Raw genomic sequence first — 13256 nt, forward strand, 5'->3', positions numbered from 1 at the left:
TTTAATGAATTGGAAGAAAGCATACGTCTTCATATGCACCTCAATTTGGCCCATTCACTTTTCACACTTCCTCCTTTTGTTTTTTATCTTTCACACTTTTGACTTTCTTTATTCATCCAAATAGCAAACTCATCACCACTCAACCTGACCAACTCGGCTATGTCCCGTGCTGCAGTTCTCTGTCTTATCTAGATCATTTGCAATTGAATGGAATAGATCCCTTTTGGACAAAGTGGATTCACCTGCTGCTGCAGTGACCACAGGTGTGATAAGATCTAGAATTGGCATCTGGTGCGATCTCTCCGCTTCCACTCCAAAGAAAGTTACCTGTTTATTCCTATCATGCATTGGTTTTTGGGGTTTTCTTTGAGTAATGATGATCTCTTTAGTAGTCTGTTGGCGCCCTCTCCTGGAGGAATAGTTTGCTTGCTCTTGGACATTCTAAAAGAGAGGTCATGATAGACATTGAGCTTCTGAGCTCAATTGGGGACAGTCATGGGTGATGAATGTTTGCAACCTGCTGCAAAGCCTCATACCGCAATATAAGGAACGTCAAATACTAAGAAAGGGCGGCCTATGAAAGAATTACTACTTTCAATAAGTACACTTAAACGGCTAATTGGGAATAGAAAAACTGTAAAAAGCCCTCTGAGAAAGCCCCCCTCTAACCTTTGATAGTAAGTTTTTCTGTAGTCTGCCTGTTGATGTATTTTCCGTTTGAACTGTGCACAACATGAAGAGACGGAACACTGGCGGCTTGTCACAATGCCCCCGCTGACATCACAATAGCGCTGCTGCCTAGAAAACAAGCTGCGCAGCAGAAGTTGTTCTTTGGGTGGGAGGGTGGGCTAGTGTAAGGAGGGGGCAAGCTCTTTTTTCCCGGGTGGTAGGGGGATGACAGGAGAAGGGATGCGGGTGGTGAGAAGGGTACAGAGGGCAGGGTTTGGGGGCTGGGAAGGAAAGGGAAAAGATTAGGGTTTGGGGATGATGAAAGGGCTTTCTACGGGTAAGGATGGCAAAGGGTGGCAGTGACGGAAAGTCAGGCAACCTGTCCTGTCCGTCTTTTTGTATCGTGAATTGGAAAGACTGCAAGGGGGAGGGGAGTTGCTTGCGCCCTAAAGGAGGAGTTATTCAGATTCATTGCAGTGGGGGGCGACGGCTGCAAAACGCACCATTCTTCTTGTTTTTGCTCTGCAAAGCAGCCTTTTCAAGGGTTGGCTTGGGTGACAAAATGTCTTCTGTAGGCGTGGGTTTGTCTCCCTCTCGCTCTCTCTCCCTAAGATGTGTCCGGCATAGGCCAGGGTGCCACTCGAGGCCCAAACCAATTCTGGTTATCGCCTCTCGGCCTTTTGGCTAAGATCAAGTGTAGTATCCTTTTGGCTAAGATCAAGTGTAGTGTTGTTCGAAGAGGTGGTTTAAGCTCCAGGCCACCTTAGTACAATGATACAATGCACACTGGAAGGTTGCGCTTGCTAGTACTCTGGGTGGATAGTATATTCATCTAGAGGAAAACATGGCCCTACCAGGATCGAGGCTATTAGACTGAGTAAGGGTGGGGGGCTATGGTACAACGTGCCCCAGGACTGACGACCCTGGAGTGAGTCTGAGCTTGCTGGCTTGGGACCCCGGCAAGCCTTGGGCTCTGTAGCACACCGTACCTTGCCTTTTCATACTTTTTGAGCATATTACCCTATCCCGGCCTTCTGGCTAGGAAGGGAAATTTTTATAATCCCGGTCGGAGGTCTGGTCAGCTTTGGGCTGAGAAACTAACACCCGGTTGGAGGTCTGGGTCAGCTTCGGCTGAGAAACCAACACCCGGTTGGAGGTCTGGGTCAGCTTCGGCTGAGAAACCAACACCCGGTTGGAGGTCCGGTTAGCCTTGGGCTGAGAAACCAACACCGGTTGACGGTCCGGGCAGTTTCGGCTGCGAAACCAACAACTAGTAGCTCTCTACTCCACTTGGGTAAGATGCCTGGGTGGACGCTGGGAGCAACGACAAGGCTCAACCAGGCTTCGGCTTGGGGGAGCACCGAAGATCCCTGACCCTTGCTGTGGCCTTCTGGCTCGGAGGGACGGGGTTGATTTTTGGGGACCCTCTCCTCACGGTGGGGTCCACACGAATCCTAGCCTTTGCACTGTTTTTGGTGTGACTTCGGTCATGCATTTTTTGTGGTGCTTTGGAAAGCTTCATTAAATCAAAATCTGTTCTTATCAGTTTAATATCTGATACGTCCCCTATCTGGGGACCATATATTAAATGGATTTTTAGAACAGGGAGATGGAAAAAGAGCTTGCTCTGTCCACTCCACGCATTGACCTGGTATTGCAGTACCTCCAGGACCGGTGCACCCCTTCTTAACCCAGTTTCCAAAAGCAGAACTCAATTCACCTGATTCATATTAGCCCGATTTAATGAATTGGAAGAAAGCATACGTCTTCATATGCACCTCAATTTGGCCCATTCACTTTTCACACTTCCTCCTTTTGTTTTTTATCTTTCACACTTTTGACTTTCTTTATTCATCCAAATAGCAAACTCATCACCACTCAACCTGACCAACTCGGCTATGTCCCGTGCTGCAGTTCTCTGTCTTATCTAGATCATTTGCAATTGAATGGAATAGATCCCTTTTGGACAAAGTGGATTCACCTGCTGCTGCAGTGACCACAGGTGTGATAAGATCTAGAATTGGCATCTGGTGCGATCTCTCCGCTTCCACTCCAAAGAAAGTTACCTGTTTATTCCTATCATGCATTGGTTTTTGGGGTTTTCTTTGAGTAATGATGATCTCTTTAGTAGTCTGTTGGCGCCCTCTCCTGGAGGAATAGTTTGCTTGCTCTTGGACATTCTAAAAGAGAGGTCATGATAGACATTGAGCTTCTGAGCTCAATTGGGGACAGTCATGGGTGATGAATGTTTGCAACCTGCTGCAAAGCCTCATACCGCAATATAAGGAACGTCAAATACTAAGAAAGGGCGGCCTATGAAAGAATTACTACTTTCAATAAGTACACTTAAACGGCTAATTGGGAATAGAAAAACTGTAAAAAGCCCTCTGAGAAAGCCCCCCTCTAACCTTTGATAGTAAGTTTTTCTGTAGTCTGCCTGTTGATGTATTTTCCGTTTGAACTGTGCACAACATGAAGAGACGGAACACTGGCGGCTTGTCACAATGCCCCCGCTGACATCACAATAGCGCTGCTGCCTAGAAAACAAGCTGCGCAGCAGAAGTTGTTCTTTGGGTGGGAGGGTGGGCTAGTGTAAGGAGGGGGCAAGCTCTTTTTTTCCCGGGTGGTAGGGGGATGACAGGAGAAGGGATGCGGGTGGTGAGAAGGGTACAGAGGGCAGGGTTTGGGGGCTGGGAAGGAAAGGGAAAAGATTAGGGTTTGGGGATGATGAAAGGGCTTTCTACGGGTAAGGATGGCAAAGGGTGGCAGTGACGGAAAGTCAGGCAACCTGTCCTGTCCGTCTTTTTGTATCGTGAATTGGAAAGACTGCAAGGGGGAGGGGAGTTGCTTGCGCCCTAAAGGAGGAGTTATTCAGATTCATTGCAGTGGGGGGCGGCGGCTGCAAAACGCACCATTCTTCTTGTTTTTGCTCTGCAAAGCAGCCTTTTCAAGGGTTGGCTTGGGTGACAAAATGTCTTCTGTAGGCGTGGGTTTGTCTCCCTCTCGCTCTCTCTCCCTAAGATGTGTCCGGCATAGGCCAGGGTGCCACTCGAGGCCCAAACCAATTCTGGTTATCGCTTCTCGGCCTTTTGGCTAAGATCAAGTGTAGTATCTGTTCTTATCAGTTTAATATCTGATACGTCCCCTATCTGGGGACCATATATTAAATGGATTTTTAGAACAGGGAGATGGAAAAAGAGCTTGCTCTGTCCACTCCACGCATTTACCTGGTATTGCAGTACCTCCAGGACCGGTGCACCCCTTCTTAACCCAGTTTCCAAAAGCAGAACTCAATTCACCTGATTCATATTAGCCCGGTTTAATGAATTGGAAGAAAGCATACGTCTTCATATGCACCTCAATTTGGCCCATTCACTTTTCACACTTCCTCCTTTTGTTTTTTATCTTTCACACTTTTGACTTTCTTTATTCATCCAAATAGCAAACTCATCACCACTCAACCTGACCAACTCGGCTATGTCCCGTGCTGCAGTTCTCTGTCTTATCTAGATCATTTGCAATTGAATGGAATAGATCCCTTTTGGACAAAGTGGATTCACCTGCTGCTGCAGTGACCACAGGTGTGATAAGATCTAGAATTGGCATCTGGTGCGATCTCTCCGCTTCCACTCCAAAGAAAGTTACCTGTTTATTCCTATCATGCATTGGTTTTTGGGGTTTTCTTTGAGTAATGATGATCTCTTTAGTAGTCTGTTGGCGCCCTCTCCTGGAGGAATAGTTTGCTTGCTCTTGGACATTCTAAATGAGAGGTCATGATAGACATTGAGCTTCTGAGCTCAATTGGGGACAGTCATGGGTGATGAATGTTTGCAACCTACTGCGAAGCCTCATACCGCAATATAAGGAACGTCAAATACTAAGAAAGGGCGGCCTATGAAAGAATTACTACTTTCAATAAGTACACTTAAACGGCTAATTGGGAATAGAAAAACTGTAAAAAGCCCTCTTAGAAAGCCCCCCTCTAACCTTTGATAGTAAGTTTTTCTGTAGTCTGCCTGTTGATGTATTTTCCGTTTGAACTGTGCACAACATGAAGAGACGGAACACTGGCGGCTTGTCACAATGCCCCCGCTGACATCACAATAGCGCTGCTGCCTAGAAAACAAGCTGCGCAGCAGAAGTTGTTCTTTGGGTGGGAGGGTGGGCTAGTGTAAGGAGGGGGCAAGCGATTTTTTTCCCGGGTGGTAGGGGGATGACAGGAGAAGGGATGCGGGTGGTGAGAAGGGTACAGAGGGCAGGGTTTGGGGGCTGGGAAGGAAAGGGAAAAGATTAGGGTTTGGGGATGATGAAAGGGCTTTCTACGGGTAAGGATGGCAAAGGGTGGCAGTGACGGAAAGTCAGGCAACCTGTCCTGTCCGTCTTTTTGTATCGTGAATTGGAAAGACTGCAAGGGGGAGGGGAGTTGCTTGCGCCCTAAAGGAGGAGTTATTCAGATTCATTGCAGTGGGGGGCGGCGGCTGCAAAACGCACCATTCTTCTTGTTTTTGCTCTGCAAAGCAGCCTTTTCAAGGGTTGGCTTGGGTGACAAAATGTCTTCTGTAGGCGTGGGTTTGTCTCCCTCTCGCTCTCTCTCCCTAAGATGTGTCCGGCATAGGCCAGGGTGCCACTCGAGGCCCAAACCAATTCTGGTTATCGCTTCTCGGCCTTTTGGCTAAGATCAAGTGTAGTATCTGTTCTTATCAGTCCTTTTGGCTAAGATCAAGTGTAGTATCGTTCGAAAAGGTGGTTTAAGGCTCCGGCCACCTTAGTACAATGATGCAATGCACACTGGAAGGTTGAGCTTGTTAGTACTTTGGGAGGATAGTATATCCATCTAGAGGAAACCATGGCCCTACCAGGATCGAGGCTATTAGACTGAGTAAGTGTGGGGGTTATGGTGCAATGTGCCCCAGGAATGGACACCCTGGAGGGAGTCTGAACTTGCTAGGTTGGGACCCTAGTAAGCCTCAGACTCTGTCGCACGCCGCGCCTTGCCTATTCATACTTTCCAAGCATATTGCCCTATCCCGGCCTTCTGGCTAAGAAGGGAAATTTTTATAATCCCGGTCGGAGGTCCGGTCAGCTTTGGGCTGAGAAACCAACACCCGGTTGGAGGTCCGGGTCAGCTTTGGCTGAGAAACCAACACCCGGTTGGAGGTCCGGTTAGCCTTGGGCTGAGAAACCAACACCCGGTTGGAGGTCCGGTCAGCCTTGGGCTGAGAAACCAACACCCGGTTGGAGGTCCGGTCAGCCTTGGGCTGAGAAACCAACACCGGTTGACGGTCCGGGCAGTCTCGGCTGCGAAACCAACGACTAGTAGCTCCCTACTCCACTTGGGTAAGATGCCTCGGTGGACGCTGGGAGCAACAACAAGGCTCAACCAGGCTTCGGCTTGGGGGAGCACCGAAGATCCCTGACCCTCGCTGTGGCCTTCTGGCTCGGAGGGACGGGGTTGATTTTTGGGGATCCTCTTCTCACGGAGGGTTCCACACGAATCCTAGCCTTTGCACTGTTTTTGGTGTGACTTCGGTCATGCATTTTTGCGGTGCTTTGGAAAGCTTCATTAAATCAAAAATCTGTTCTTATCAGTTTAATATCTGATACGTCCCCTATCTGGGGACCATATATTAAATGGATTTTTAGAACAGGGAGATGGAAAAAGAGCTTGCTCTGTCCACTCCACGCATTGACCTGGTATTGCAGTACCTCCAGGACCGGTGCACCCCTTCTTAACCCAGTTTCCAAAAGCAGAACTCAATTCACCTGATTCATATTAGCCCGGTTTAATGAATTGGAAGAAAGCATACGTCTTCATATGCACCTCAATTTGGCCCATTCACTTTTCACACTTCCTCCTTTTGTTTTTTATCTTTCACACTTTTGACTTTCTTTATTCATCCAAATAGCAAACTCATCACCACTCAACCTGACCAACTCGGCTATGTCCCGTGCTGCAGTTCTCTGTCTTATCTAGATCATTTGCAATTGAATGGAATAGATCCCTTTTGGACAAAGTGGATTCACCTGCTGCTGCAGTGACCACAGGTGTGATAAGATCTAGAATTGGCATCTGGTGCGATCTCTCCGCTTCCACTCCAAAGAAAGTTACCTGTTTATTCCTATCATGCATTGGTTTTTGGGGTTTTCTTTGAGTAATGATGATCTCTTTAGTAGTCTGTTGGCGCCCTCTCCTGGAGGAATAGTTTGCTTGCTCTTGGACATTCTAAAAGAGAGGTCATGATAGACATTGAGCTTCTGAGCTCAATTGGGGACAGTCATGGGTGATGAATGTTTGCAACCTGCTGCAAAGCCTCATACCGCAATATAAGGAACGTCAAATACTCAGAAAGGGCGGCCTATGAAAGAATTACTACTTTCAATAAGTACACTTAAACGGCTAATTGGGAATAGAAAAACTGTAAAAAGCCCTCTGAGAAAGCCCCCCTCTAACCTTTGATAGTAAGTTTTTCTGTAGTCTGCCTGTTGATGTATTTTCCGTTTGAACTGTGCACAACATGAAGAGACGGAACACTGGCGGCTTGTCACAATGCCCCCGCTGACATCACAATAGCGCTGCTGCCTAGAAAACAAGCTGCGCAGCAGAAGTTGTTCTTTGGGTGGGAGGGTGGGCTAGTGTAAGGAGGGGGCAAGCTCTTTTTTTCCCGGGTGGTAGGGGGATGACAGGAGAAGGGATGCGGGTGGTGAGAAGGGTACAGAGGGCAGGGTTTGGGGGCTGGGAAGGAAAGGGAAAAGATTAGGGTTTGGGGATGATGAAAGGGCTTTCTACGGGTAAGGATGGCAAAGGGTGGCAGTGACGGAAAGTCAGGCAACCTGTCCTGTCCGTCTTTTTGTATCGTGAATTGGAAAGACTGCAAGGGGGAGGGGAGTTGCTTGCGCCCTAAAGGAGGAGTTATTCAGATTCATTGCAGTGGGGGGCGGCGGCTGCAAAACGCACCATTCTTCTTGTTTTTGCTCTGCAAAGCAGCCTTTTCAAGGGTTGGCTTGGGTGACAAAATGTCTTCTGTAGGCGTGGGTTTGTCTCCCTCTCGCTCTCTCTCCCTAAGATGTGTCCGGCATAGGCCAGGGTGCCACTCGAGGCCCAAACCAATTCTGGTTATCGCTTCTCGGCCTTTTGGCTAAGATCAAGTGTAGTATCTGTTCTTATCAGTTTAATATCTGATACGTCCCCTATCTGGGGACCATATATTAAATGGATTTTTAGAACAGGGAGATGGAAAAAGAGCTTGCTCTGTCCACTCCACGCATTGACCTGGTATTGCAGTACCTCCAGGACCGGTGCACCCCTTCTTAACCCAGTTTCCAAAAGCAGAACTCAATTCACCTGATTCATATTAGCCCGGTTTAATGAATTGGAAGAAAGCATACGTCTTCATATGCACCTCAATTTGGCCCATTCACTTTTCACACTTCCTCCTTTTGTTTTTTATCTTTCACACTTTTGACTTTCTTTATTCATCCAAATAGCAAACTCATCACCACTCAACCTGACCAACTCGGCTATGTCCCGTGCTGCAGTTCTCTGTCTTATCTAGATCATTTGCAATTGAATGGAATAGATCCCTTTTGGACAAAGTGGATTCACCTGCTGCTGCAGTGACCACAGGTGTGATAAGATCTAGAATTGGCATCTGGTGCGATCTCTCCGCTTCCACTCCAAAGAAAGTTACCTGTTTATTCCTATCATGCATTGGTTTTTGGGGTTTTCTTTGAGTAATGATGATCTCTTTAGTAGTCTGTTGGCGCCCTCTCCTGGAGGAATAGTTTGCTTGCTCTTGGACATTCTAAAAGAGAGGTCATGATAGACATTGAGCTTCTGAGCTCAATTGGGGACAGTCATGGGTGATGAATGTTTGCAACCTGCTGCAAAGCCTCATACCGCAATATAAGGAACGTCAAATACTAAGAAAGGGCGGCCTATGAAAGAATTACTACTTTCAATAAGTACACTTAAACGGCTAATTGGGAATAGAAAAACTGTAAAAAGCCCTCTGAGAAAGCCCCCCTCTAACCTTTGATAGTAAGTTTTTCTGTAGTCTGCCTGTTGATGTATTTTCCGTTTGAACTGTGCACAACATGAAGAGACGGAACACTGGCGGCTTGTCACAATGCCCCCGCTGACATCACAATAGCGCTGCTGCCTAGAAAACAAGCTGCGCAGCAGAAGTTGTTCTTTGGGTGGGAGGGTGGGCTAGTGTAAGGAGGGGGCAAGCTCTTTTTTTCCCGGGTGGTAGGGGGATGACAGGAGAAGGGATGCGGGTGGTGAGAAGGGTACAGAGGGCAGGGTTTGGGGGCTGGGAAGGAAAGGGAAAAGATTAGGGTTTGGGGATGATGAAAGGGCTTTCTACGGGTAAGGATGGCAAAGGGTGGCAGTGACGGAAAGTCAGGCAACCTGTCCTGTCCGTCTTTTTGTATCGTGAATTGGAAAGACTGCAAGGGGGAGGGGAGTTGCTTGCGCCCTAAAGGAGGAGTTATTCAGATTCATTGCAGTGGGGGGCGGCGGCTGCAAAACGCACCATTCTTCTTGTTTTTGCTCTGCAAAGCAGCCTTTTCAAGGGTTGGCTTGGGTGACAAAATGTCTTCTGTAGGCGTGGGTTTGTCTCCCTCTCGCTCTCTCTCCCTAAGATGTGTCCGGCATAGGCCAGGGTGCCACTCGAGGCCCAAACCAATTCTGGTTATCGCTTCTCGGCCTTTTGGCTAAGATCAAGTGTAGTATCTGTTCTTATCAGTTTAATATCTGATACGTCCCCTATCTGGGGACCATATATTAAATGGATTTTTAGAACAGGGAGATGGAAAAAGAGCTTGCTCTGTCCACTCCACGCATTGACCTGGTATTGCAGTACCTCCAGGACCGGTGCACCCCTTCTTAACCCAGTTTCCAAAAGCAGAACTCAATTCACCTGATTCATATTAGCCCGGTTTAATGAATTGGAAGAAAGCATACGTCTTCATATGCACCTCAATTTGGCCCATTCACTTTTCACACTTCCTCCTTTTGTTTTTTATCTTTCACACTTTTGACTTTCTTTATTCATCCAAATAGCAAACTCATCACCACTCAACCTGACCAACTCGGCTATGTCCCGTGCTGCAGTTCTCTGTCTTATCTAGATCATTTGCAATTGAATGGAATAGATCCCTTTTGGACAAAGTGGATTCACCTGCTGCTGCAGTGACCACAGGTGTGATAAGATCTAGAATTGGCATCTGGTGCGATCTCTCCGCTTCCACTCCAAAGAAAGTTACCTGTTTATTCCTATCATGCATTGGTTTTTGGGGTTTTCTTTGAGTAATGATGATCTCTTTAGTAGTCTGTTGGCGCCCTCTCCTGGAGGAATAGTTTGCTTGCTCTTGGACATTCTAAAAGAGAGGTCATGATAGACATTGAGCTTCTGAGCTCAATTGGGGACAGTCATGGGTGATGAATGTTTGCAACCTGCTGCAAAGCCTCATACCGCAATATAAGGAACGTCAAATACTAAGAAAGGGCGGCCTATGAAAGAATTACTACTTTCAATAAGTACACTTAAACGGCTAATTGGGAATAGAAAAACTGTAAAAAGCCCTCTGAGAAAGCCCCCCTCTAACCTTTGATAGTAAGTTTTTCTGTAGTCTGCCTGTTGATGTATTTTCCGTTTGAACTGTGCACAACATGAAGAGACGGAACACTGGCGGCTTGTCACAATGCCCCCGCTGACATCACAATAGCGCTGCTGCCTAGAAAACAAGCTGCGCAGCAGAAGTTGTTCTTTGGGTGGGAGGGTGGGCTAGTGTAAGGAGGGGGCAAGCTCTTTTTTTCCCGGGTGGTAGGGGGATGACAGGAGAAGGGATGCGGGTGGTGAGAAGGGTACAGAGGGCAGGGTTTGGGGGCTGGGAAGGAAAGGGAAAAGATTAGGGTTTGGGGATGATGAAAGGGCTTTCTACGGGTAAGGATGGCAAAGGGTGGCAGTGACGGAAAGTCAGGCAACCTGTCCTGTCCGTCTTTTTGTATCGTGAATTGGAAAGACTGCAAGGGGGAGGGGAGTTGCTTGCGCCCTAAAGGAGGAGTTATTCAGATTCATTGCAGTGGGGGGCGGCGGCTGCAAAACGCACCATTCTTCTTGTTTTTGCTCTGCAAAGCAGCCTTTTCAAGGGTTGGCTTGGGTGACAAAATGTCTTCTGTAGGCGTGGGTTTGTCTCCCTCTCGCTCTCTCTCCCTAAGATGTGTCCGGCATAGGCCAGGGTGCCACTCGAGGCCCAAACCAATTCTGGTTATCGCTTCTCGGCCTTTTGGCTAAGATCAAGTGTAGTATCTGTTCTTATCAGTTTAATATCTGATACGTCCCCTATCTGGGGACCATATATTAAATGGATTTTTAGAACAGGGAGATGGAAAAAGAGCTTGCTCTGTCCACTCCACGCATTGACCTGGTATTGCAGTACCTCCAGGACCGGTGCACCCCTTCTTAACCCAGTTTCCAAAAGCAGAACTCAATTCACCTGATTCATATTAGCCCGGTTTAATGAATTGGAAGAAAGCATACGTCTTCATATGCACCTCAATTTGGCCCATTCACTTTTCACACTTCCTCCTTTTGTTTTTTATCTTTCACACTTTTGACTTTCTTTATTCATCCAAATAGCAAACTCATCACCACTCAACCTGACCAACTCGGCTATGTCCCGTGCTGCAGTTCTCTGTCTTATCTAGATCATTTGCAATTGAATGGAATAGATCCCTTTTGGACAAAGTGGATTCACCTGCTGCTGCAGTGACCACAGGTGTGATAAGATCTAGAATTGGCATCTGGTGCGATCTCTCCGCTTCCACTCCAAAGAAAGTTACCTGTTTATTCCTATCATGCATTGGTTTTTGGGGTTTTCTTTGAGTAATGATGATCTCTTTAGTAGTCTGTTGGCGCCCTCTCCTGGAGGAATAGTTTGCTTGCTCTTGGACATTCTAAAAGAGAGGTCATGATAGACATTGAGCTTCTGAGCTCAATTGGGGACAGTCATGGGTGATGAATGTTTGCAACCTGCTGCAAAGCCTCATACCGCAATATAAGGAACGTCAAATACTAAGAAAGGGCGGCCTATGAAAGAATTACTACTTTCAATAAGTACACTTAAACGGCTAATTGGGAATAGAAAAACTGTAAAAAGCCCTCTGAGAAAGCCCCCCTCTAACCTTTGATAGTAAGTTTTTCTGTAGTCTGCCTGTTGATGTATTTTCCGTTTGAACTGTGCACAACATGAAGAGACGGAACACTGGCGGCTTGTCACAATGCCCCCGCTGACATCACAATAGCGCTGCTGCCTAGAAAACAAGCTGCGCAGCAGAAGTTGTTCTTTGGGTGGGAGGGTGGGCTAGTGTAAGGAGGGGGCAAGCTCTTTTTTTCCCGGGTGGTAGGGGGATGACAGGAGAAGGGATGCGGGTGGTGAGAAGGGTACAGAGGGCAGGGTTTGGGGGCTGGGAAGGAAAGGGAAAAGATTAGGGTTTGGGGATGATGAAAGGGCTTTCTACGGGTAAGGATGGCAAAGGGTGGCAGTGACGGAAAGTCAGGCAACCTGTCCTGTCCGTCTTTTTGTATCGTGAATTGGAAAGACTGCAAGGGGGAGGGGAGTTGCTTGCGCCCTAAAGGAGGAGTTATTCAGATTCATTGCAGTGGGGGGCGGCGGCTGCAAAACGCACCATTCTTCTTGTTTTTGCTCTGCAAAGCAGCCTTTTCAAGGGTTGGCTTGGGTGACAAAATGTCTTCTGTAGGCGTGGGTTTGTCTCCCTCTCGCTCTCTCTCCCTAAGATGTGTCCGGCATAGGCCAGGGTGCCACTCGAGGCCCAAACCAATTCTGGTTATCGCTTCTCGGCCTTTTGGCTAAGATCAAGTGTAGTATCTGTTCTTATCAGTTTAATATCTGATACGTCCCCTATCTGGGGACCATATATTAAATGGATTTTTAGAACAGGGAGATGGAAAAAGAGCTTGCTCTGTCCACTCCACGCATTGACCTGGTATTGCAGTACCTCCAGGACCGGTGCACCCCTTCTTAACCCAGTTTCCAAAAGCAGAACTCAATTCACCTGATTCATATTAGCCCGGTTTAATGAATTGGAAGAAAGCATACGTCTTCATATGCACCTCAATTTGGCCCATTCACTTTTCACACTTCCTCCTTTTGTTTTTTATCTTTCACACTTTTGACTTTCTTTATTCATCCAAATAGCAAACTCATCACCACTCAACCTGACCAACTCGGCTATGTCCCGTGCTGCAGTTCTCTGTCTTATCTAGATCATTTGCAATTGAATGGAATAGATCCCTTTTGGACAAAGTGGATTCACCTGCTGCTGCAGTGACCACAGGTGTGATAAGATCTAGAATTGGCATCTGGTGCGATCTCTCCGCTTCCACTCCAAAGAAAGTTACCTGTTTATTCCTATCATGCATTGGTTTTTGGGGTTTTCTTTGAGTAATGATGATCTCTTTAGTAGTCTGTTGGCGCCCTCTCCTGGAGGAATAGTTTGCTTGCTCTTGGACATTCTAAAAGAGAGGTCATGATAGACATTGAGCTTCTGAGCTCAATTGGGG

General features: G+C 47.2%; 7 non-coding genes and 2 pseudogenes across 7 annotated transcripts; all 9 read left to right on the forward strand.

Annotated features, from left to right (window-relative positions):
- The first annotated feature begins 1333 nt into the window (after positions 1-1333).
- LOC142253653 (U2 spliceosomal RNA) lies at positions 1334-1477 on the forward strand (annotated as a pseudogene).
- A 681-nt stretch (positions 1478-2158) lies between these two features.
- Positions 2159-2354, forward strand: LOC142253208 (U2 spliceosomal RNA). Its single transcript, XR_012726520.1, has one exon. It is a non-coding gene; the product is annotated as a U2 spliceosomal RNA (small nuclear RNA).
- Positions 2355-3742: 1388 nt separating this feature from the next.
- Positions 3743-3933, forward strand: LOC142252899 (U2 spliceosomal RNA). Its single transcript, XR_012726262.1, has one exon. It is a non-coding gene; the product is annotated as a U2 spliceosomal RNA (small nuclear RNA).
- Positions 3934-5321: 1388 nt separating this feature from the next.
- LOC142253552 (U2 spliceosomal RNA) lies at positions 5322-5483 on the forward strand (annotated as a pseudogene).
- A 718-nt stretch (positions 5484-6201) lies between these two features.
- On the forward strand, positions 6202-6397 carry LOC142253245 (U2 spliceosomal RNA). The gene has a single exon (XR_012726556.1). It is a non-coding gene; the product is annotated as a U2 spliceosomal RNA (small nuclear RNA).
- A 1388-nt stretch (positions 6398-7785) lies between these two features.
- On the forward strand, positions 7786-7976 carry LOC142252736 (U2 spliceosomal RNA). Its single transcript, XR_012726103.1, has one exon. It is a non-coding gene; the product is annotated as a U2 spliceosomal RNA (small nuclear RNA).
- A 1388-nt stretch (positions 7977-9364) lies between these two features.
- On the forward strand, positions 9365-9555 carry LOC142252737 (U2 spliceosomal RNA). Its single transcript, XR_012726104.1, has one exon. It is a non-coding gene; the product is annotated as a U2 spliceosomal RNA (small nuclear RNA).
- Positions 9556-10943: 1388 nt separating this feature from the next.
- LOC142252738 (U2 spliceosomal RNA) lies at positions 10944-11134 on the forward strand. Its single transcript, XR_012726105.1, has one exon. It is a non-coding gene; the product is annotated as a U2 spliceosomal RNA (small nuclear RNA).
- A 1388-nt stretch (positions 11135-12522) lies between these two features.
- LOC142252739 (U2 spliceosomal RNA) lies at positions 12523-12713 on the forward strand. The gene has a single exon (XR_012726106.1). It is a non-coding gene; the product is annotated as a U2 spliceosomal RNA (small nuclear RNA).
- The last annotated feature ends 543 nt before the right edge of the window (positions 12714-13256 follow it).

This window comes from Anomaloglossus baeobatrachus, chromosome 9, assembly GCF_048569485.1.
Source record: "Anomaloglossus baeobatrachus isolate aAnoBae1 chromosome 9, aAnoBae1.hap1, whole genome shotgun sequence".
NCBI lineage: Eukaryota > Metazoa > Chordata > Amphibia > Anura > Aromobatidae > Anomaloglossus > Anomaloglossus baeobatrachus.